The sequence below is a fragment of the Pristis pectinata genome, chromosome 5, assembly GCF_009764475.1.
Source record: "Pristis pectinata isolate sPriPec2 chromosome 5, sPriPec2.1.pri, whole genome shotgun sequence".
In the NCBI taxonomy this organism is placed as follows: domain Eukaryota; kingdom Metazoa; phylum Chordata; class Chondrichthyes; order Rhinopristiformes; family Pristidae; genus Pristis; species Pristis pectinata.
The window spans coordinates 76,431,837-76,455,832 of record NC_067409.1 but is presented as its reverse complement, the minus strand read 5'-3'; the positions used below and the strand labels follow the sequence as shown (position 1 = coordinate 76,455,832).

At 38.5% G+C, this 23,996-nt stretch overlaps 1 protein-coding gene across 1 annotated transcript in view; it reads right to left on the bottom strand.

The window, feature by feature from the left end:
• The window catches only part of LOC127570301 (ataxin-1-like), a 245,768-nt gene that overhangs the window by 91,702 nt on the left and 130,070 nt on the right, over nucleotides 1-23,996 (bottom strand). Inside the window, 1 exon segment of the mRNA XM_052015724.1 lies at nucleotides 16,639-16,743. The gene's annotated coding sequence lies outside the window, so the exon portion shown is untranslated.

The following is a 23,996-nucleotide window of genomic DNA, read 5'->3' as shown; positions in this document are numbered from 1 at the left end:
GTTTTTGCTGTATAATTAAATGCCATTTTAACAGATGTAAAGAGAAATTATGGGCCTTCTGAACATTTAATTTGGAACCAAATTTAATGAGGGAAGGGGAGAGGTGGTGTGAAATGAGAAAACACATGGTTAGGTTTAACCCTAGCAAGATATTTTAAGGTTATTGAGATAACACTTTTTTTTTTAGAAAACCACAACTTAAAATGCCCCATTCTATTTCACCTACACCCGCTAAATGAAGAAGAGATATTAGAATTATTAGTATTTTACTTAATATCTTTTAATTATTCTAGAAGTTGTTCTAAATATTATTTGTCAATTCTTCTGGAATGAAAGCATCTAATCTTTTGGAAATATACTGTAACTAGATCACCATTAGGCCTGACAATAAGCTTAACTTGCAGGGCTTGAAGTAACTGATTGTCCATTAAACATACACTGATGTATTCTACCACATCACAGACAATGCGTCCTAGACACAGAGTAGTCTGATCCGTGTGTGTGGAGAACAAAAACCTCACTGATAAATAGTACCTAATGAGTAATGCAACATGCACAAACTTGCAAGTGTTTTCGTTTTACACCAGTACAAAACATGTTAGATATAATGAAAACCAAAATACATTGTTCACACAATTCCTCAAGCATGGGCTGGATTGAAATGCCATGGAATGATAGCAATGCTTTCATTTTCCTCTCTTACTGAGAGAATGCCAGCTACAGAGAGAAACAAATCATTATACTCAACTAGAAATATCATTTTCTTAACTCGTCACTTGTCACATGTGCCATGCAAGGAAACTACAGCAAGCTTAAAAATTCAATACACAATTCATTGTTAGAAAATGTATTAAAATTAATATATATTTAAAAGGACACCCCTAGAAATAACTGAGCCCATCAATCTTAAATTTCTTTACATTGTTGTCATTGCATCACCTGAGTACTGACAAGCACCATCATTACAATAGTCCAGAGCACAAGTTATTTTAAACTTGGAATTTTCAGAGTGCACACTGGAAAAGCATGGTGTAATCCCCAGAAGCAAAAGGATTCAAATGTTTGAATTTTTTTGGAAGGACTTTTGAGGAAGAAAATACATGAAGTGGTGGGCCACTGCTGAATTAGTTGAACTTAACCAAAACTCCCAGGGTTACTTCATTATTTTAGCAACATTTCCAGCACTGTCTAATTGTTTGCTTGCACTGAGGGAAAGGCTAAATTTTGCTATGGCACTTCGCCATGTCAATGAATCCACAGAGTTCCGATAATAGCAAATTTTTTTTTAAGTTTTCTGTTTGTTTTTTCCTCTGCTAGCTTTGGCAACACAATTAAGCCAAGATCATACTTTGAAGTTTTAAAAATTATTCCATCTACCCCCACCTCCCTATCCAACACAACCCAAGAAATGCTGACAGCCTGATAGGAACAGACTTCACTGGTGCCTTTGAGACCAGGAGCATAAATAAGGTAAAAGACATGGCCATATTACACATCCTTTGATTTCCAAGCATATTTATTACATACTGTACCTGCTCCAGAAGTACCAGAGTTTCAAACGGGACCAAAATAAACTGAGGCCTGGTAAACCAATATTCTCCCCAAAATTCCACTTCCTTTTCCCCATCTTCTCTAACCCCAGAAATTGGTGGTCATACTTTGAACGGCCAGTTCAGGGATTAATAAATGTCAGATCTTCACTTTCTGGAAATATGTTACTCTGAAAAAATGAACCTTTCACTGTCACAGTGGTGAGGACATAAAAACACTAGAAATCTAATTTAGATAACAAAGTAAAAGGACTAAGCTTATTACTCTTTAGGGTATGTTAGCTGTACAATACCCTTGTCGTTAACTCCAGGTTAAAGGACCTTTAAACCCTCATTATTGGCATTGAGGGCATTCTCAGCTCTGTTCATACTGTGGTTGAATGCTCAAAAAAACCAGTCCTTAAAAGGCAATAATAATACCCAGTGGTGGTGTGAGAAACAAAAATATACAACACTTCAGGCACTTTGGTCGACCAGAATTAGGGAGTTTTACTTCACATATGATGTGCTATATCTGGGCAAGGAGTGCTTGAAACTGACCCAGGCCCCTCCACAGAGAAAGCTTCACTCCTCAACATTGATATTTTCACCTCAAGTGCAAAAAGAAAGTTGGGGGGGGGGGGGGTGGAGGGAGGGTAAGCAGATACTGTGTAATCTCAATTCAGAAAAAAAAGCTAAGTAACTTATATCAGCGAACATTAGTAAGTGACAGGTTAATAATTCTTCTTCAGATCATCGAGCCCTTCTTCCTGCCGGGATTAGGAACATATTTAAAATAGTACAAAGGTTTCAGGTTCCTAACTTTCCATTTCATAGCTCATCGCATACCAGCAATTTCAGATTTTTGTATAAATCACAAGAAGGTCTATACTTCAAAAGTTACTTTATCGGCTTTAAGATGTGCCAAGGTTGCCATAGGAAAAATGTAACTATGAGCTCCTTTCCACTAGCACAGATTTTAAGCACTATCTTTTTGACTACAACTTTCCAGAGGAAATATAATTGCTTTGTATGGTATCTGAAATCATGATCATAAAATAAATTTGACAAAACCCTAAAATGCATGTTTCACGTAATTTACATTTTAAAGAAAATTGGACCCTCTTTCCCATGCACATTTTCTGCAAAGCATTAGTTTCTTGGTCATGACAATATAGCCTATAGAAGGTTGAGCATGCATCAAAATTACTTAAATACATTTTTTACTAAGAGTTCAGCCTTCAGTATTACTAAAGGTGGCTGTGGTATATCATTAATTTCTTCTTGACTACTCTAAAATCACCACAAAATTTGTTTAACCAGTTTCTCTCATACAGAAACAGAACTAGAAATGCCAACAGCTAAACTTTAAAGGGATTGAAACAAGTCATTCAGCCCCAGTTTCTTTCACCATGCGAGCTTGCTTGGAAATATGCCAATTAAAATTTTTTGGCTGCCATTCAGATATGCCAAACTTCTTTGGGCTCCAGGTTCCCAGTCAAACAATCTAATCAGTACTTTGGAAAAAGTTTATTTTTGTTAAACAAATTTGGTTTTCAGACACTGCAGTTAAAGCAACTGCCATTTTTATAAGGCAGACATGAAAGGCCCAGGCACGTATTCCATTCAAGCTTTACAACCTCAACTGACTTTACAATCCAAGACATTAGAAATTGCAACCTATGCAGTAAAAACTGAAACCTGAAATATAATTCCTATGCTTTTGCATATTTCAGCTGTGGGGTATGATTGTTTTGTGCAGAAATTTGTAGTTATTTAGCATTCACTTAGTCTGTTTAGTATACGATTTTACATGGTGACTTTTACAGTCCAAGTCACTGACCGAGTTTGGAGTCTCAGAAACAACAAGAATCATTCTTTCATCATATATTCAAAGTCTCTCACGTAGAGATTAAGGATAAAAAATTAACACTTTATGTAAAAATTACTGGTGGTGGAAAAGTCAAAATTCGTAAGTACACTACAGGTTATGTTTCACTGCAGAAATCCCAGCAAAGATATATAATATATTAAAAGTTTTCAGTAAAGCCCTGACTTCCTGCAACCACATTTACTTCCTGACACTAATAGCACATTCTCTGATCTACAATGAGCAATGCTACAGGATAGCACATCTCTGTATGCACATGTTTGACAGTACAGGACAGAATTTCTCCTTCCCAAATAGTACAAAACTCTGTTCATCAATTATGCAGCAGTAATAGTATGAAATGATAATTTTCTAAGCAAGACAGTCTAAGAAACTACAAATGTTCAAATACATGCCATGTCTGAATAATAAAGTACTATAAACAGTACCGGCATCTCAGTAAACCAAATCAACAACAGAAAATTTTTAGAATCAACAAAATAATGCCAAAAGTAGTTTTCTGTGTGAATGTGTGGGTTTAGTGGGAAAATGCTGGGATGAACAGCATAATTGTCGTGGGTGCCTTGCGTTCAAATGTGTAGTTTGATAAGTTTGGAATGGATATTTTTATTGGCAGGAGGTGGTCTTGATGAATACCATTCCCAAAACATGTGCCTAACTTTTGGAGTTCAGTCATCCCAGACACAAAAGGGTGCTATAGTTGGCCACTGATTGGTCAAATTGCATCTACATGACAATTCAAAAAATTTGATGCACTAATAGCCTTTTTAAAAAATTACATTTATATAGCCCCTTTATCCTAAATGCTTTCCGTACCTAATGACTAACAATTCATAGGACAGCAATCCCTAGCAAACCTACAGCACCATGGATTGTGGTTGCCAAAGAGAAAAAAAGGTACAGAAATGCAATAGGAACTGCTTTTTCTGGGGATTAGACCAATTTTGCTGCACTTTCAAAATAACGTACTAGCTTCCAGATCCCAAAAAAAATAACACTGAATAAGTGCAAACAATTTAAGAACAATGGAAAGTCTTGGTTCATTGCTGAATTAATGACATTGCTAGGATTTGAAATGGGGTCCTTCATATGGAGGATTATGGGCAGGATACTTAAAAGCCTGGCAAGCAAACAGAAAAAGTTACGCAGACCAGATGAGATACATCGTAAAATACTGAGGGAATTAAGGGTGGGGGCTCTGGATGCAATCTCCCCATCCTCAGATTACAATAATCTTTCACCACAGTGTCAAAGTGCTGATAAATGCAGTGACTAAACATGTGGAGGGAGGATTCTTAGCTTCACATGCTAGTTTCTTGATGCAAGAGGACTGGGTTAATGTAAAGGTTGCAACTTTTTTAAAATAAGGGATAAAAGGTAAGCCTGCTCTCTGTAAGTAAAGCAATGTAATATCATTGGTGGGAAACTTTTTAAAGACTATAATCCAGAGAAAAAAAACACCATGGTTTTGTTAATGACAATTTCCGTTTTACTCACTTGACTAGTTTCTTTTCTGAAGTAGTAAAGAAAAGAACAGTTTAATATCAGATTGTAGCACCTAGGGACTTTCAAAAGGTTTTTGACACGGCATTACATCATAGCGATACTTGAATTCTGTGAAGTTAAATTTTATTGAAGGGGCAGTGGAACATGGATACAGAACTGGGTAAGGGACAGAAAATAGGGAAGAGTGATTCTTCAGGTAATGGATCAGCAAAAGAAAAGGTTTAAATACACATTAAACTAACAACAAACTGTATCTCCTTAACACCCTTAACATAGTCAAAATGTCCCTTGGCACTTCACAAGAGTGTAATCAAACAAAATGTGTATTAAGTGCCCAAATAAATACATCCCTGTGAGGCAAAAAGAGTACATCGAATAATAGAGTTGTGTAGATAAACAAAGAAAATAACGAATAAACAAAGATGCACAATAAAGTTAGGTCAAACAATATTAAATCACAAGGAATAAAGAAAATATGGTTGGAGCTAGAAAGAGATTGAGGGGTTAATATATACACAAAAATAGATAATATAAAAGTAAAAAAAAGTTAAAACACAAGTGCACTTCGTCACGAATAAAGGAAGATAATGTGGCATTATTAAATGTATTTGCAATTGTTTTACAACACTGGAAATGAAATGGATGAGAGTGCCAAAAATGAAACAGTTCTAGCGTAAATCAACAAGGGATTCAAACCTCAGAGAGGCCTACTCCTGATTGGTTGGAGGCAGCACCAAAGCAGCAGTTGTGCAACAAGTCACCTCAGCAGCAGTCTTGATCTAGTTTCACAAGTAGCTGCAGGCAGAGCATCAAAATCAGGCAATTTCAGCCCAGGGGATTTCTACCCCTGATGCAAATACAGGTATTCTTCAATTTACAAAGCTTCGAGTTATAAATTTCCACTAAAATGCCATCGACTCTTTGGGGTATATGCCTTTGGGTTCTGAATTTATTTTTCGTTTTAACTAATAGGGAACCACTCTCCGCCAACAGGAACACCCTATAACGAAGCACCATAATACATTTCGCCAGCCTTCTGTATTTACAAAACTACACTTAATTAAGTGTTTCTATAAGAACGGAAATCTTTTGTAAATCAAGGAATTGCTGTACACCAATTAGCTGCAGGCTCAGAAGAAAATCTTCTGCATCGCCGGTAAGCCTAACTCAGAAGACATAGTAGTAGCTTGAGGTGATGCATGAGAAATGCAGCAGGAAACACAGCACAGACTTGAACCACATTTTATAGAATCACAAAATCTATGACACAGGAGGCCACCATTCAGCCCATCATGTCTATGCCGGCCAAGAAAGAGCCACTAGGCCTAATCCCATCTACTATCACTAGGTCACAGTTCTTCAAGTGCAGAGGTAATGATTTCCTTTTTTAAAGCATGTCAAATATTTGTTTCATATCTTTATTCAACTGCAACTATCTAGCCCTTAAATCATACTAAAGTATAATTATATTAAAAGTATTAAGTTTTGATGCAAGCTTACTTGTTTTACTTTTCTCTTGCTTGGATAACAAGTGTGCACACTTCCTACAATCTAAACTCTAACTTTACCCGTTAAGGTAAGGGATAAAAGTACAGTCCAGGCAAACAACCCTCCTATTTCTTGTCAAGCAAAAGCTAATGATTTCATTGCACCAAAGGTCTCTTCAAAAGATGGATAGTATCAGCCACACCAGACATTTTGTATGGCTGAAATTATTAGCAGTTTTATTCATGAGGCCACCTACTTAGAGCAATTAGCAACATAAGCAAGATTTTTGAAACAGGTCTGAAGCAATGGGTTAAAGAAATATCAGTGTGTTAAAATTTATTCTGAATTTTCTGAACAATTAGCCATCCTGATCTTTTATTGAATAGCCATATTTTTCTTTAAAAAAAAACAAGATCTAAATAGGTCCAAGCTCAGGTCATCCAGTGTCTTCTCATATCTCACAGATGAATCTTTCTCATATTCAGTGATCTGAAAACAGACATAGTCTTTGAGCATTTGGACTATAGAATTTACTATATTTAATTACATCCAGGTTTGATAAAAGCAGTAGGCAAACATAGTCTGCATGTTTGCCCAACGATATAATCTTATTGTACCCCCATTCAGCAACGCCTTTTCTATTAATTGTGGTGCATTCAAAATTCACAGCTTTGCAACCAAATAAAGATGTCTATCAAAGTTCAAATACGCTATCAGATAGTTACTATCATCAGGGGAGGGAAGGGTGGGGGTGGGGGTTTTGATTTGCAGGGTTGCAAAAATATAATTGCAAAAGCCTGTTGGCTTTGAAACAGATGAAGTGGAGTATTTTAAAAATCTCAAACCCAACCCAAACCTAACTATTTCTGGTGTTAACCAATAAGTACCCAAGAAACAGGTTGGTTATTTAAATAACTTAATGATACAACATGACTCAAATTTAACCCAACAGCTGAAATGGTGAAAGGACTTATAGCTGCATTTACAGCAAAAGAGAAAATTGTAACCATCAGTAATAACCGACATTTTTAAGAAGCATTAAAATGTACACAAAAAAAAAGAGTCCTTCAATTTAAAAATGCTTGAGAAAGTTCCTTTCATAAAAAAGTCTGGCTCGTGAACCCTGGATTGAGTGCTGCTTCAGTCCCAAGCTTGTGAATGAGCTTCTGTTGATAATGTATGAAGAGTGATGCACTATGGCACAAGATTTGCTTATTATCACAGAGGTTATATGCTCAGATATTCAAAAAAACAATACAATTCCGTCATTGGAGCTGGAGAAAGGGCCCTACCTAAACTGAGAAACGAATTTCATAAAAATTGTGGCTGAGTTATAGTCAAGACAGGTGCAATTGTGTGTAATATTTACTTTTACTAATGATGGCAATCTGCAAAAGAAAATTGGTAGCATATTTGCTCCTGGAAGGGAAAACAATTTAAACTGCACAATCACTTTATTTTTTTCTTCAAACATATATTAAATCATACAATTAAATCATGAGATTTATTTGGGTAACCAGCTCCCCCCACATTATACACCCTTGTATTGCTCCAAGCAAGGAACATGACTGGTTCGGTTTACAGGGTCAGCTGCAAAAAGTAGTGTGTCTGGGATGATGGTGACAATATATTCCCAACTCAGAATTCTGCACAACTTGGAAGGGAACATGCATTTGGTAATTTGCATGTGCATATCCCACACGCATGAAGCACCGGTCCTATTAGGTGGTACAGGTTACAGGGGAGTTGCTGTTGGAGTAGGCTAGTAGTGGAGAAGTCAGTACATTCTGTAGATGATATACACTGCAGCCATTGTATGTCAGTGATGGAGGGAATGAATGTTTAAATTGGTGGATGGGGTACCAATCAAGTGTGCTTGCTTTGTCCTAGAAGGCGAATTGAATGTTCAGTTGCACTCATCTATGCAACTGAACAGTACTTCATTATAATTCTGATTTGTGGCTTGTAAATGGTGGAAAGGCTTTGGAATGTTAGGGTGAGTCACTCATTTAAGGGTATCCAACCTCTGACCTGGTCTTGAACAGCATGGCTGGTCCAATCAAATTTCTGGTCCCAGTTTGTTGATGGTGGGGTACCCAACCACGGCAATATCATTAAACATCAAAGATCTGTGGCGAGACTACCTTGTGAGATCAAAATAAAAACTGCAGATGCAGGAAATCAGAGATAAAAACAAGTTGTTGGAAACACTCAGGTCATACAGCATCTGTGGAAAGAGAAACAGAGTTAACATTTCAGGTTGAATCATTAACTCTATTTCTGCAGGTGCTGCCTGACCTGATGAGTGCTTCCAGCATTTTCTGATTTTATCACACTTGTTGGATATGGTTATTGTCTGGTACTTGTGTGACACATGCAGGTGTGAAGTGTTTCATCTGCTGATGAAGGGGAAAATGGACTATACATAGTGCATTCATCAGCACATACTTCTAACCTTATGATGCAAGGAAAGTCATTGATGAAGCAGCTGAATATGGTTTGGCCTAGGATACTGTTCCAAGGAAGTCCTGCAAATAACATCCTGATGTTTGAGAATAGACTGAATGAACAGTAATTAACTGGACTGGATTTGTCCTGCTTTTTGTGAAGACCACATACTTGAACAACTTTTCACATTGTCAGGTAGATCCCAGTGTTGTAACTCTACTGGAACAGGCTGGCTAAATGTGTACCTGGTTCTGGTGTGCAATCTTCAGTACTAGAGCAGGGATGCTGCCTGGTCCCATGACCTGTGCTAAGTACAGTACTCCCAGTCATTCCTTGGTATTACACAGAGTGAATCAAATTGTCTGAAAACTAGTTTCTGTAGTGGGAATCTCAGGAGGGAATTGAGATGGATCATCCACTCAGCATTTCTGGATGAGCCTGGCTATGAACACTTCAGACTTGCATTACATGCCGAGTCCCACCATCTTTGCGGATGGGGATATTCTTGGAGCCTCCTCCTCTCATTAATCCTTAAATTACCCACCACCATTCATAACTAGATGTGAGAGGACTGCAGGGCTTTGGTTTGAACCATTGGTTACAAGAGTACAGCTCCATCGTTAGCTGTTTAGAATGCATGCAGCCCTGTATTAGTTTCAGCAGGCTAGCACCTTATTTCAGATGTAGCTGGTGATGCAATCATGCCTTTCTGAACCTCATTGAACCAAGGTAGTTCACTTGGCTTGATTGTAAAGGTAGAACAAAAGATGCATTGGGCTGAGGTTTCAAACTGCAATAGTATACATTTCTGGTGTTGCTGATGGTGCAAAGTGCCTCATAGGTACCAGATCAGTTCTGAGTCTATCCCATTTAACACTATTGTAGTGGAGGGTATCCTCAGTAAAAAGATAGGAATATGCTTGCTTAAAGATTGTGTAGAGGTCACTGCCACCAGTGCTGTCACAGACAGATGCATCTGTCACAGGTAGACCAGCAGCTATGTCTTTCTGGAGTTAGCTAGCTCAGTCACGATGATGCTACCAAGTTGGTGCTGGACATGGATATCTCCAACTAGAGAACATTGCACACTGCTGGTATAATCTATGCTGCTTCAAAGTGTTGTTCAACATAGAGCAATTGTTCAACATTCAATTGAGGAAGAATGATAGGTGGTAAGGAGTAAGTCATTTTCTCACATTAGAACTGATGCCATGAGACCTCAGAGTCTGAATCAACATTAAAGACTCCAGGACTACTCCCTCCCACCTGAACACTGGTATTACAATGGAGGAGTCACGCATGTTATATGCATGGTGTGATTCTATCAGGACAGCTATATCATCTTGTTGCTCAACTCCGCTCTGAGACAGCGCTTCCAATTTAGGCACGAGGCCCCAGCTGTTTGTGAGAACTTTGCAAGGTCAACTGGGCTGAGTGCAACTTTATGCCTTGGTTATGACAGTAATCAATGTGTTTATTTCTAAAATGAGGTAGTTATCATAATTGAATGCCTTGCTAAGCCATTTCAGGGAATGCTGTGGGGTGGGTCTGGAGTTACATGCACACCAAGACAGGACAACAGATTTCCCTGAATGAAAGACATTAGTAAACCAGACATAATATTTTACAGCAATCCAATGGTTTTGTAGTTTTCATTGCAAGTCTTTTAAACCAGATTTGAATTTCAGAGTTGCCATTGTGAGATCCAAACTAGGATCTCTACATTGTTAGTCCAGTCCTCTAGATTACCAGTATGCAGTAAACTAACCAGTGTATCATCACGAGTGATGACAAGCTTTAACCACTGCAGCTCTTGGTAAAAGGTACTCCTGCAGTGCTGCAGTACCAAGTTCTGGGATTGTGACTCAGGAACTTACTGCATGGCTGATATAAGGTAAGATGGGATAGAGGGGAAAATGGTTGGATGTGATGGTGCATTTTCCTTACTTGTTCTTGGATTGGCAAGACAGCAGAAACCCAACCCATCTTTTAAAGGATACCTGGTTCACCTTTACCTTAGCAAAACCCACTGTATGCCATGAATAAAAAGTAAATGCTACCAGTAACCAACCTCAGTTCTGTAATCATTGGCCTAATTCAAAGAAACAAAAACAGTAAACTCATAATGAGAACCAAAGTAAACTTGTTTGAATCCCAGACTCCACTGGAAAAAACAGGTTAAAAGTATTTCATTACAAAATAGAATAGTTATTTTTGGATAATTAAATGTTGATCCAATTGCCTGACAAAACACTTAGTGTCATTTTGTGATGATCACTATAAATAGTCAGGTAATTCTGCAATTTGGCTGAACACCTCAAATTTATAGTTCAATTACCATGTTTCCCAATTTATAAGCTGATCTAGATACAGGACCCTAATGCAACACATCACTCCCAAGATCATGCCTTCTGGTCAAAAAGACAACTCCTGTGAAGTTAAATGTCATGACCCAGACTTCCACTGTCAGATTACTATTTCCCAGGTTGTTCAGAAACCAACAAGAACCAGATGAAAACTGCAGAATGAATATATAAAATATATACTTTTTTCCAAAAAAAGTTTATTCTTTTATTAAAACAAATGGAAAAGATAGCTTCTTGCCCCTCTTCACTACATTGTAAAGTCTAATTCTAAACCTAGTAAAGAATGGCTCAGACAAAATTAAACAGATACAAACGTTAAAGCAGAAATTAAAACAGAAAGAGCAAAAAGTAATTAAATGCAGGAAGCTAGAATACATTGTTATTAAGCTAATACTCTGAATCACTGACCACATTCTCAGGTCCTACAAGGAAAGCAGATTCTGATTTGCTTAATGCTATTATTTAATTACCAGTTTACCAGATGAAAATAAGAACATCAGGAATAATTTCAATATAAACAGCTGAAATGAGATCTCCAACACAAAGCAGGCTGTTAAGAACACAATTGGTTTTATTCTCTGTATTCAAAGAAGAATGAGCTTGATTTGAAGGTGCAGCATTGAAAGGTTGTGTAGGCTAGGCTTTTCCCCTCGCCGAGTCTAGGAGAGTTGACAAAATAGAAACAAATATTCTAGAGTAATTAAGAGAGCATTCGATCATCTTGCTGCTCTGGAACCAGGGGCCACAGTGTCTCACAAAAAGCATTCAACCATCTAAGGCACTAATGATGAAAAGTTTATTTATTCACAGGATTGCAATTCTTTGGAATTTTTACCCTGGAGGGCTGAGTCATTGTGTATTTTCAAGGTGGAGATCAATAGATTTTTGGACCATGAGAGATACAGATCAGCTGTGTTTGTGAATGAGGTAAGTAAATGGACAAAAAAAGGGCTCAATTGGCTATGTGGCCTTTGCCACTTCTGTTTATTTGCATACATTTCAAATTGCTGGTACAGCTGGAATCACGTGTTGTGATTTAAAATCTCACTCAAGTGAAAACAACACTTACCAATATCTTACAAAATTGAAACAGGACAAAACATCAATGCAAAGAGTTAACTGTTTGGTTGCAAGACTGCAAATGGAATTTCAAATTATTTGCCATATTACTACTAACTTGCACATGAGCAAACTGAAAATGTAAAGACATTTTATTAGAGGCATTGCCTGGGTGCATGTAATAAATACACAAACAACTCAGAATTTTGGACTATTTCAATCTGCATACAGATTTCATTGCAAAGTCAAATACACATGTAATATTGTGCACACCTGGTCTCGCCTATCATCTGAACTCATCTGCCTGCGTGTGCTCCTCCCCCTCCCCCCCCCCACCTTCTTATTCTGACTTCTGCCCTCTTCCTTTCTGGTCCTGAAGGATCTCAGCCCGAAATGTCGATTGTTTATTTCCCTCCATGGATGCTGCCTGACCTGCTGAGTTCCTCCAGCATTTTTTGTGTATTGCCACACAAAATCATTTGTTTGCATGCACAATTAATCAAGAAGGGGGAAGGGATATGGGAAAGTGTATATAAACCTACTAAATTAACACAATTCCCTTTCATTTCCCCAAGCTAAAATGCGATGCAGACGGATGGGACAAAAATATTGATTGCAAGGGCCATATGTGAAATAAGCAGGGGTGATCTTGATCTTAGTCCTGGTGACAACAACTCATTAACTTCATTTGGAAAAAGATTAGAAATGGCAAATCTGCACATCAGATGGGAAGCTATTTGGAGGTTGGGAGAGCAAAGACATACAATTCTCAGAAGATTTTAAAAGGAACCAATAGCTCTTTAATTTTAAATTAATTTTTTTTTAAATAATCACCAAGAATTGGTAGACACTGGATTCTGGTCTATCAGGATACAAGAAACCAATCACTTATTAAAATTCCCCGGGACAGGAAAAAATAAAACTCTCTCCACATTAGACTTCATTGTAGTGAAGACCAAGAGTTCTAAGATAATAGAAACTCAAAAATAGGCAGAGGTTCATTTCCTAACATGCTTCACTGAGAATAACACAAATTCCCTTCTGTGCCTAAAGAATATTTGAAAAACATAAGTCTCATGCTTTTAGAAACCATTAGCTGCTGCATGCTACTGATAAGACCAAACAACAAGAGGCAAAAATTTAGAATAAGCTTCTCATGTCAACCACAATCCAGCGTAACAGTTGTATTGGGTTGGTGCACTGTTTGTGTGATGAAAAATATTACCCATCGACACAAAAGCAGTTTGCATTAAAACTGATTTAAACTAGCACACTGCCACCAATAACAATAAATGCTTACTTCCTGAAAAGAAAAATCATATACAGACAATTTTAAATTCACATGAATTGATCTAAAGGATATGATAAAGACATGTTCACTAGTTCTCCTCCCAGAGTTTCCTCACTACAACTATATTGCAGCTATGTCTGGTGTAACAATCACTCACACTGAGTCCAAATAGTGAGAGATGAGATATTCCTCATCCTCACTGATTTGCAGCTCCTTCATCTAAACAAACCAGCAAGTGCACTTCTGTCACTGTACCTCACTGGCACAGTACTGGTGAGCACAGATCCGACTGTATAATAAGAGTATAGTAATGATGGGCACTGGTCAATCACTGCATAACACTAAGAGTACTGGTGGGCTCAGGTCTGTCACTGTACATTACTGGGGTACTGTACAGGTGAGCTTACATTATACTACAATGCTTGGTATAGATCACTCAGTGGCATTAACTGCAATTTCAAATAGGCTTTAAGTAGCTGATATAGAAAACTATCGATTGCCAAGTTCTTTGAAATACCACCACTGCCCCAGCACCCCTCCCAGATTCTACTCGAGTTGATACAAGCTGTTGTACCCAAATTCCCAGATAAAGTTGTTGCTGCAAAGTACATGGCCAATGACGACGGACAAGAAGGAAATGTGTGAATAGGTGAATGGGAAATTTGTCCTCAGAGGAAGGTATGAACAGCTAGCTTTTACATATTTTTCTAAATATAACAACACACATTCTGTTTAGAAACACTGCTGTTGACAAAGGTAAAATTTCAGGAATGGATACCTATTCTCTTTTTCCTTTCTCTTAAGGCTAACAGAGACAATTATAGAAGACAATCTGAATGATGGAGCCTGTGCTGCTCTTAGGATCACCTGTTATACATTGGCGCTTCTTGCAGCCCTACCCATGAATTGTCCATTGTTTCAAGTGACAACTGGATAGAGTTTGTGTATGATGGCATCTGTAGATGAAATTCAAACCACTACCCAGAGTTTGGATTGACACACTGGTATCTCAGCCAAGTGGCTATTCTTCGAGAACAACTGCGAGATGACCCTAGTAATTAATGGCACCTGAAGAGGTGGAGTAGATAGTACCATAGTAGATGACGTTTAACACCATAGTGGATGTTAAACATTTACTTTTCTCCAGTGGAGAATTTCTAGCCTTTAGACCACCTTCACATTGACAAGATTTCATTAAAAGTCATCATAAGGATTTCAAAGGTGATGGGACCTTGATGAGAAACATCCCATTCTGTGTAATTCCTGTACATCAGAAACTCCGCATTAGTTCCTTCTGCATACGCAGCTTCAATGAGTAATATGGAGACACAAGAGACTGCAGATGCTAGAATCTGGAGCAAATATCCTGATGTGGGGTCTCGACCCGAAACACCAATGATCCCTTTATCTCCACAGATGCTGCTTGACTCACTGAGTTCTTCCAGCAGTTGTTTTTTTTTGCTCCAATTAGCAACAGTTGCTGTAATATGTCTCAAAATACTTGACACTAAGTAATCAGTCCTAATCTCCAATTCCATCACTTTCACTCTCTTCCAAAAGATTTTGGTCCTTCGTTAGATTTAGATTCCCCTGACAAAAACGTTTGGGTCAACCTTCAATTTTTTTCCCTATGTGCCATGGATCCCGACTTTAATTTCCTCCCTGTAAAATACTTCCGTAAATGAGATGAAACAGATAGGAATTATTTCACCAACATGGGCCATTATTTTACCTTGCAGCAATGTTGCGAAATCATCAATATGCCAGAATATTATAAGGCCATCTGCAGTCCTCCAATGTTCCACCCAAGTGGACATTCTGAGAAGTCTGGACAAGGAGTTACAGCAAGTTATTTGGCCTATCAATTAAGCAATCTCAGAAATCATCATGCATGAGAATTCCAAGAGAGTCAGTAAAATCTGATCATTTCATTATTACCCCTAGCTTAGGGACACCGACATGAGATATAAAAAGACATCTTTCCATTAAACCATTAGGTGGAGGATTCAAAACAACTGTTTGCTGCAACTTCGTCATATCCCTGAACTGTGTGCAACCCCAAATGATTAGCTTGGTCTCCAAGCTGGAATTCAATTGCTTCCAACAACTGAATAAACAAAGTCTTTCTGCACTTGCTGAATAGAGAAGAAAATTTTTCTTGTCGGCCTGAAATTAACTAGATGGCTTCTCAGGCCTAATTAAAACAATAGAATAAAGCATAATGCTAGTAACAGTACTGCGAGCAATAAAGGTTGAGAATCTAGATTCAGAAAACTCACATCTGCCAGACCAGTCAGCATTATGCAGTGATCATGACTGTCAAAGACCTACAAATATTAGAACTCTTATGTATATAGGGAGACCTTGTAATCCCTAACGATTTCTAACTTCAGAGTATGTATATGAATCAAACATGAGATTACCTTGGATTTTAACAATATGCTCACATTAATGCACATGACGAAAAAATTCAGTACCTTAGGAACATCTGGATAAAGTACCTAGATTAGTTACATTTTCAGGTCTGTAATACCTTCTGGCTCTGTCAAAGGATCACAGATCTAAAATGTCCCTTTTTCCCCTCCTCCATAATTGTTGTCCAACAAGCCAAGGAGTACCAGTATGTTCTATCTAGTTTTTCTGCCAATATTTTCTGTCTATATTTCTGATTTCCAATTTCTGCAGTATTTTTCTTTGCAGCTTCAAAGGATCATTACAGTTTGTGAAAAGGCAATGCATCTATACAGCAAGATGTAGTTTCATATCAATTTACATTGAGAAATTAGTAATAAATCCACACTGCTGCTTCTGTTATCTGATAGTTAAAGAGACTGCATTCAAAGCTTTGCTTTGTATTCCAGAGATATTAACTTATCAATTAAGAAGTCAAGGATGCTTTAGTGCATTCTGCTGGAACTGGCTTTAAAGTCTGCAGAAGTTACAATGCCCACTGCAGGCAAACAATGATAAACAGATACTTGATAAATCTTAGTCAATGAACAACAAAGCACTGGTAAAATAATTGCATACAGAATGGCAATGAAAATAAATGTGACATACCACATGAAATGCAGCTCTTCTGTTAACATCCATCAGAAGACAAGTCTCAGGTGTGTCCATTAGATCACGGACCTTCAATGTGTCTTAAGCACAAATGGTAAATATCTGGAAACAATGAACAAAGAAAAATTGTTATCACCTGGCAAGGAAGTGTAGTGGTTAGTGTAACACTATTACAGCGCCAGCAACCCGTGTTCAATTCCGGCCACTGCCTGTAAGGAGTTTGTACGTTCTCCCCATGTCTGCATGGGTTTCCTCCGGGTGCTCCGGTTTCCTCCCACGTTCCAAAGACGTACTGGTTAGGAAGTTGTGGGCATGCTATGTTGGCGCCGGAAGCGTGGCAACATTTGCAGGCTGCCCCCAGAACACACTACACAAAGATGCATTTCACTAAGTGTTTCGATGTACATGTGACTTATAAAGATCTCATCTTAAAATGTTTTCCAATTAATTGTTAACCGTACTTTAAGAACTGCTAACTATTCATGCTTGGAAAGGTGTCAAGATTATCTGGAATCTTAATTTAAAAAATAGAAACACAATCTTTTAACTATATGTAATATAGAGCCACTTGAACTTCTATTGTCTTTTAATTCAGAAACCTATTTTAATATTGCTTGCAGGAAGAATGGAATTCAACAATAAGTGGGTTGGAGGCATGCTTTGAAAAGATGTGTAGAGGATAATGATGCAAAAAAGCCAGAGAGAGAAAAATTATTCTATGCAGATGGCAAGCTCATTGGAGTAGGTGGAGTTTATAGAACTTGTCAAGCTGATAGGGGTGGCATAGGAAAATTAAATTTTGAGGACCATGGCTGAGATGGGAGTTTTAGAAAAGTTAAGTGGCGTGGTTGGGTTGAAGATGGGTGACAATTCTGTAAGGGAAATAAAAAGTCAGTGACAAACTGAGATTTCACAAACAGTAGGTGAGGTACTCCTATTCTTGCAGTACTCAAGTTTCATTACTTTGGCTGTTAATTTCCACCCTGCTCTCACCTTCACACAGTCGATCTTTGACTCTTCACTTCTCCTTCTGCATGCCTTTATCTCAGGGGACAAGAGTCTAGCAGCAAACAGATTATGAACCAATGGACTTGCGCAGCTATCTTGACCACTCTTCATCCCATCTTGCTTCTTGGGGGGACTCCATTAGAGTTTCTCTGTCTGTCATATTTGCTGTGATGAGGCTTTCCATGGAAGTAACTCTGACCTGTCTTCCTTCTTTCTGAACCATGACTTCCCCTCACCATAATGAACCACACTTGACTGCATCTCATTTACTTCCCCTACTTCACCTGTCACCCTCTTTCCTTTGGGACAAAGCTTCACTGGTCTTCACCACCACCACCCCCCCCCCCAACAGCCTCCATACACAACAGTTCATCCTTCGCAATTTCTGTCACCTTCAACAAGCTTCATTAGGCACATTTTCTGCTCCTCTGACCCTTAAAAGGGACAGTTCCCTTTGCAACTCCATAGTCCACTCTTCCCCTTCCGATCACTTTCCCATGCAATTGCAAGACATACAACACCTGTCCTTGCATCTCCTCCCTTCACCCTTCTAGGCAACCATACAGTTCTTCCCAGTGAAGATGGTTTTCTTGCACTTCTTCCAATCTATTATGCTGCATTTGGTTTCTATGATGAAGAAACATGCATCACATGTTGGGCAATTGCTTTGCAGAACACTTGCCTTCAATCCACAGGGATAAATCCCAAGCTTCCTAATGCCTACCACTTTAATTCCCTATCCCACTGTTACCCGTCTGTGGGCACTGCTAAACACAAGCTCAAGAACTAACACCCCATCTTGTGTCAGGGCACTTGGTAACCTTCCAGATTGTATCAGAATGGGTTAGGTCATCCATTGTGACATTAGCTCAGTTTCTCTTCATTAGTGCGGCCTGATCTGCTTGGCATGTCCTGCAGCCCTGTACTTGCAATTCTTTACAATCTAACTGCCCTCTTTTCATAGCTTTTATGAAGAACCACATTCTCCTTCCCTAACTGCCCCCCCCCCTTAACTGATCAAACAGATGACCAGCTTTGCAGCTCACCTCCAGGCCAACCTGAGCCTCACCTTGATATTCCCTTTATCCTATCCATCCTTCTTGAAGTTTGATATCAACTTTTTCTCTCTTCTTCCCAGTTCTGAAGGGTCATGGACCCTTCACATGACCCTGAAATATTAATTCTGCTTCTCTTTCCACAGATGCTTCCTGACCTGCTGATTACACCAAGCATTTTCTGGTTTTATTTCAGATTTCCAGCTTCTGCAGTTTTTTTGTGTTTTTTTTTGAGTTTCATCAAGGTATCCTACCACATTTTTTTCCCCTCACTGAATACTATCAGAAGGGATGGACTGAGGGCAAGTGGAAAGTCTGTTGCCAACCAGCAACATTCAGCTTAAAATAGTTCTGTCCAACAGACAGTTTTAAGCAGCATACAGTGGATAGAAAAGCTAATGGATGAATAAGGTTAGTATTATCAGATGAGAGAAATTATTGCAAAATACCTTTAAGCAGCTGTGATTGAAATTAAGCAAATGCAAAATATGACCTTTAGCTTATCTTGCACCAACATTTGAAAAATAAATAAGTTTAGAAAACTGAGCAATTCTTTCTGCACTTGTAAACCAAAGATTCCACTACCAGCCACAATTTTTCTTGCTTGGTGGAAAAATTAGACCCCAGTATAGTACTCATAACAGCTTTCAACTTTGGACCAATTTGCCAAGCTATTTCATACTTAGATACGAACTCAAAGAAAATGAGGATAAAGATGTGTGGTTTGCAAATTGTTGTACTCCAGTCCTTACAATTATTTAATAATTCAAAGTGAATGGGTACATAAAGACTAAATATTTTGTATGAAGCTTATAATACACAATGCAAATGGCAGACATATTCTGTATTTACTTTTCCTTTAGACAATTACCTTGGAATATTAGTCCATTTGTCACTTCATCTCTCTTGCCTTCCACCCTATCCGTTTTCCTACTATCCCGCACTCCTCCCACTCCACACTTTCTCCACATATTAAAACCTATTAACTTCCAATCCACCCAATTCTGATGAAAGGTCACTATGCAGAAATGTTGACTTTACATCTCTCTATCCACAGATGCCATCTAAACTGCTTAATTCCAACGTTTTTAGCTCTTAACCAATATTTCAGGTTTTTTTGTACATAATTCAACAATACCCCATGCATCACCTTAAACATTGGAAAATGTCTCAATGCACTCTACAGACAGCAGGCAAAACTTTACCCTGGGCCAAAGGATGCTGATTAAAAACTTGGATGTCAAACCATAAATGTTGACCATTTCTATTTCTGTAGATGATATCCAACCTGCTGAGTTTTTCCAGCAGTTTTTTCTTTTTTCCAGATTTCCAGTATCTGCAGTTTTTTTTCCCCTGATTTTCACTGCACAAAGAGCTATGCTTAAAGAGTCTCAAAAGGAGGATGAAGAGATTTTGAAAAGGGATTTCAGAGCTTATGGCCTAGTAGAATAAGGAATAATCACTCATGATGTGACGAAGACAAAAGGGAATGAAGATTACAGGAGGTTAGAGAGAGAAATGCAAATACAATAGAAGGAACCAATACATGCATTGAAAAGACTACATGACAAATTGCAAGATGAGGGGAAATGATTTTTAAAAGTCTGTGCACTAACTGGATTAACTGTACTTCGCTTAAAAAAAAAGCGAAAGATAAATTATACTCCAGGATGACATTTTCACACTAAGATGTGACAAGAAAAACTTATTCCTAAAAAATGTCCATGTGTTGACCTGACAACACCCGTTTGAGGAGCAATCCTTTCATAGTACTCTCATATTTTTTTAAACAGCCAATGACACAGGAGTCAGCAAAATAATCTCACTACTCACTCCATCCCTATTACAGCACAGGCATGGACAGCCATGCCTTCCGTTTTATTAAAGAATGTATTCTGGTAGATGGCCTGTAATACACCACAAGCTGGAAGGAAGCCAAAAATTGTAGCCTTATAAAAAGGCAATGCATTAAAACTGAAATGCTTATGTTGTGGGTGGCGTGCTTTTCATCTGCAATTAAATGGCCATTTGCTTCAAATAACAGCTTTCAGCTCCAAAGGTAAATCAGTGCTTACACTACCAATTCAACATTATTAAATTAAAAAGTCAGCCACTGAAAAAGTTAAAGATGCAAAGACAACTGCCCAAATTTATTTCCAATGCATCATTCCCCAAGTTACTGTATATTTTTAAAATGACTGTTAACGTCCATTTTATTTGAGTGCCACAAGCACCTGCAGAGCTTGAAGACAGTGTCAGCAGCACAAACACACATCTGCATGAAAATCAAGTTGGCACTGTATTGCCAAAGGGTTTCCACATATGTTTGATTGTGCCATTAGCCAGCTAGGCCCTTAGCTATGAAATTCCCATCAATTACATCCATAGTTATTCTTCAAGGACCTTCCTCATGCCCACCTCTGAAGAATTGTACATTTATATAGTGGAAAAAAAATGATATCAATCTGTGTAGTAACGTCAATCCTCTGCAAAACTTGCTAAATCAAAACTCAGTTTACTAGTTTCTGCCCTCAACCTCACATGGCTGAATGCACACTCAGGAGTAAGAAGAACACACAAAGCTACTTGAAGGGATCATTCCTTGCATGTTAGCCAGTATTTGATTTCTTCCCATTGTTCCTGCAATTCTATGAGTATTTGTTGCTTTCTACAGGTATAACCACCAAGCTAATAAGTGCAAAAGATGCTGAAGAATAATGTACTAACAAAATCCTCCTCCATAAACCCAGGTGATCCCAGATGTGGGTACATTAGTAGGATTCCTGAACAAGTTTGATGGAGGTAATGGGTGCCGAGATTGGGCTGATTTGTTATGTGCCTCTTAACCATGCTATCAAGAGAGGTTAGCCCTTGCTACCAATTATACACTGGGCATTCAAGGAAACAAAGCAAAGGTAAGGAAGAGGAAACCGAGACTTCCCTTTTCTGCTCAACTGTGAAGAACACATCAGTGCTTTGCCAGTAATCAACAATTTCATACCATGCCTCCCCTTTATTGCTGAGCTCATGGTTCAATTTGGCAACAATACAAAAAAAACCAAAATAAACATTCCAAACCAAGTTTAAAAGAGAGACATGGTCCTATGGCATAAAACAGCTAACAAGTCACCTTATCCCCCCCTTTGCCTCTGTTAGTACTCCTAAAGCACCCCAGGAGCTGGAAGAAGGCTGCTGACTTTATGCAGAAGTCTCCAGATGGCCTTGATGATTTCAACCACCTCTAACCCGAGAAGCTTTATCCGTAGCAATGATCTTACTCAGCTGAAAGGGAACGAGCAAGAATATTGGTGGAATAGTAAGAATCAGAGAATGAACACTATAGAGTCCAAAAAAACAAACTGCCAGAGGAAGGGTCTCAGCCCAAAATGCTGACTGTCCATTTCCCTAAGTGGATGCTGTCTGACCTGCTGAGTTCCTCCAGCAGTTTTCTGAAGCCTAGATTCCAGCATTTGCGTTCTTGTCTCTCCAAAGAACACCATCTTCCTGAGAAACAACAGCAGGTTTGTGCTCCATTCAGCTGCTGCCAATTCCCCAGGACAAAGCCTCAGCTATCCTGGTAATGTGCTGAGGACAGATTGTTGGACTACTGTGATACTCTGCAACCCCCTTTACACATTATATCCACGGCTATGTAATTGTGGCATTGGCCAACAGATGCTCCATGGCCCCATAACTGAAATAAATGGGCGTTGACCACCACTTATATGCTGGAAACAGTCTCCAAACTCTGTATAAAGCTCCAGGCAAAGCTGGTGCTAGTCTCCCTCCGACTCAGTCAATGAATGATATGCAAGACAAATTTTTCCACTGTACCTTGGTACGTGACAATAATAAACCAATAATCTGCACTCTAAATTAACATCAACTTCCTGGTTGGTGGCTACATCCGAAAACAATAAGACACACCCATTACCAGGAGTGGGATCTGAATAGGAGAATTAGATACGAGGATTGCTCATCTTCATTGTTTCAACTCTGCAGCCAAAAACAGTCAGCACCTTCTATTTGAGGTTCGAATATGCATGGACACCTAGCTTCCTCTTGTTTGTTCCTCCTGCTTCTGGTTGTGGACCATCTCATATCACAAGACAGAAGTATGGTTGTGAATGTGCCTAGGTAATGTGGCTGTCACAGTTGAACATCCAACAGCATGTACAAGCTATAAGATGTGGATGAGACTTACAAAAGCTGCAAAGTGCATAAGGTTGAAGTGATGCATCGGAATACAGGTACAACTTGTAACTGAAGGAGATTGTTAGCCAGTGGGTATTGGGGTTGTGGTGAATTAATAATGCCAGAGGTCAGCAATGCATCTGGTAGGTGATGACATTCACAGATCTTAAACATTCCTTGCAAGCTTTTGCATCCAAATCATCCACAGCCATCTCTTCCTTTGCTCCTCTGCTTTCTAAGAGTATAGCTGGAGGCCATTTAAGAGATTTCATTCATTTTGCATCAAAATCAAGGCCTCCAAAGTCTTGTTCAAAAACCTATGAGCTCTCGTCAATTCCACATTCTGTTATTCTTCACCATTTCCCAAGTCATACTAACTTCTTGTAAGACTACCAAATACTCCCACCAAAATGCACCTTTCACTTAAGAGGTGCAGATTGGTTTTAAGAGGTGCAGGTTAGCTCTAACTGGTGGTACCAACCTATGGTAACAAATACGCCCAATCAATAGTGCAGTTAGCATTGGCTAGATGCTGAAATCATTAAAATTAAACAACTTGTGAGCCTACTTGTACTTGTAAAATGCTTTCGCCTATGTAAAACATCCTTGGTTTGATATTAGTCAAAAGATATACACTAAATTTGTCAAATGTTACTCAAAGCACAAGAGATCTTTAGCTAATCATACTAACATTTTCTTGAAATCATGGTTAGCCTCTCACAGACTACAGTCTGTGCACAGGTCGAATGAAAGCTTGTAGCATTTATTTCACTGATCCCACTGAGCAGGCATCATGGAAACGTCCCAAACAGAATGAATCAAAGTGATTTCAGTATTATGTGCCAATTCATGGAAAAAGGCATATGCCAGAAAACCATTTATAAAGCGCAAATATAGCAGTATGAGTGGTTTCCTCACAGGTGTGCGTGTGCGTAAAAAAAATCAAACTTAATAAACTACAGTTCCTTGCTGTGATTACTACTTATTCCACATGGCAATTGGCAGTGCAGCAGTTATAAATCTTAAATGACCTTGAATTTTAGGAACTCCTTTATGGTATTTCAGAGCTGGGAACAGTGCCTAAACTTCTGATTTTTA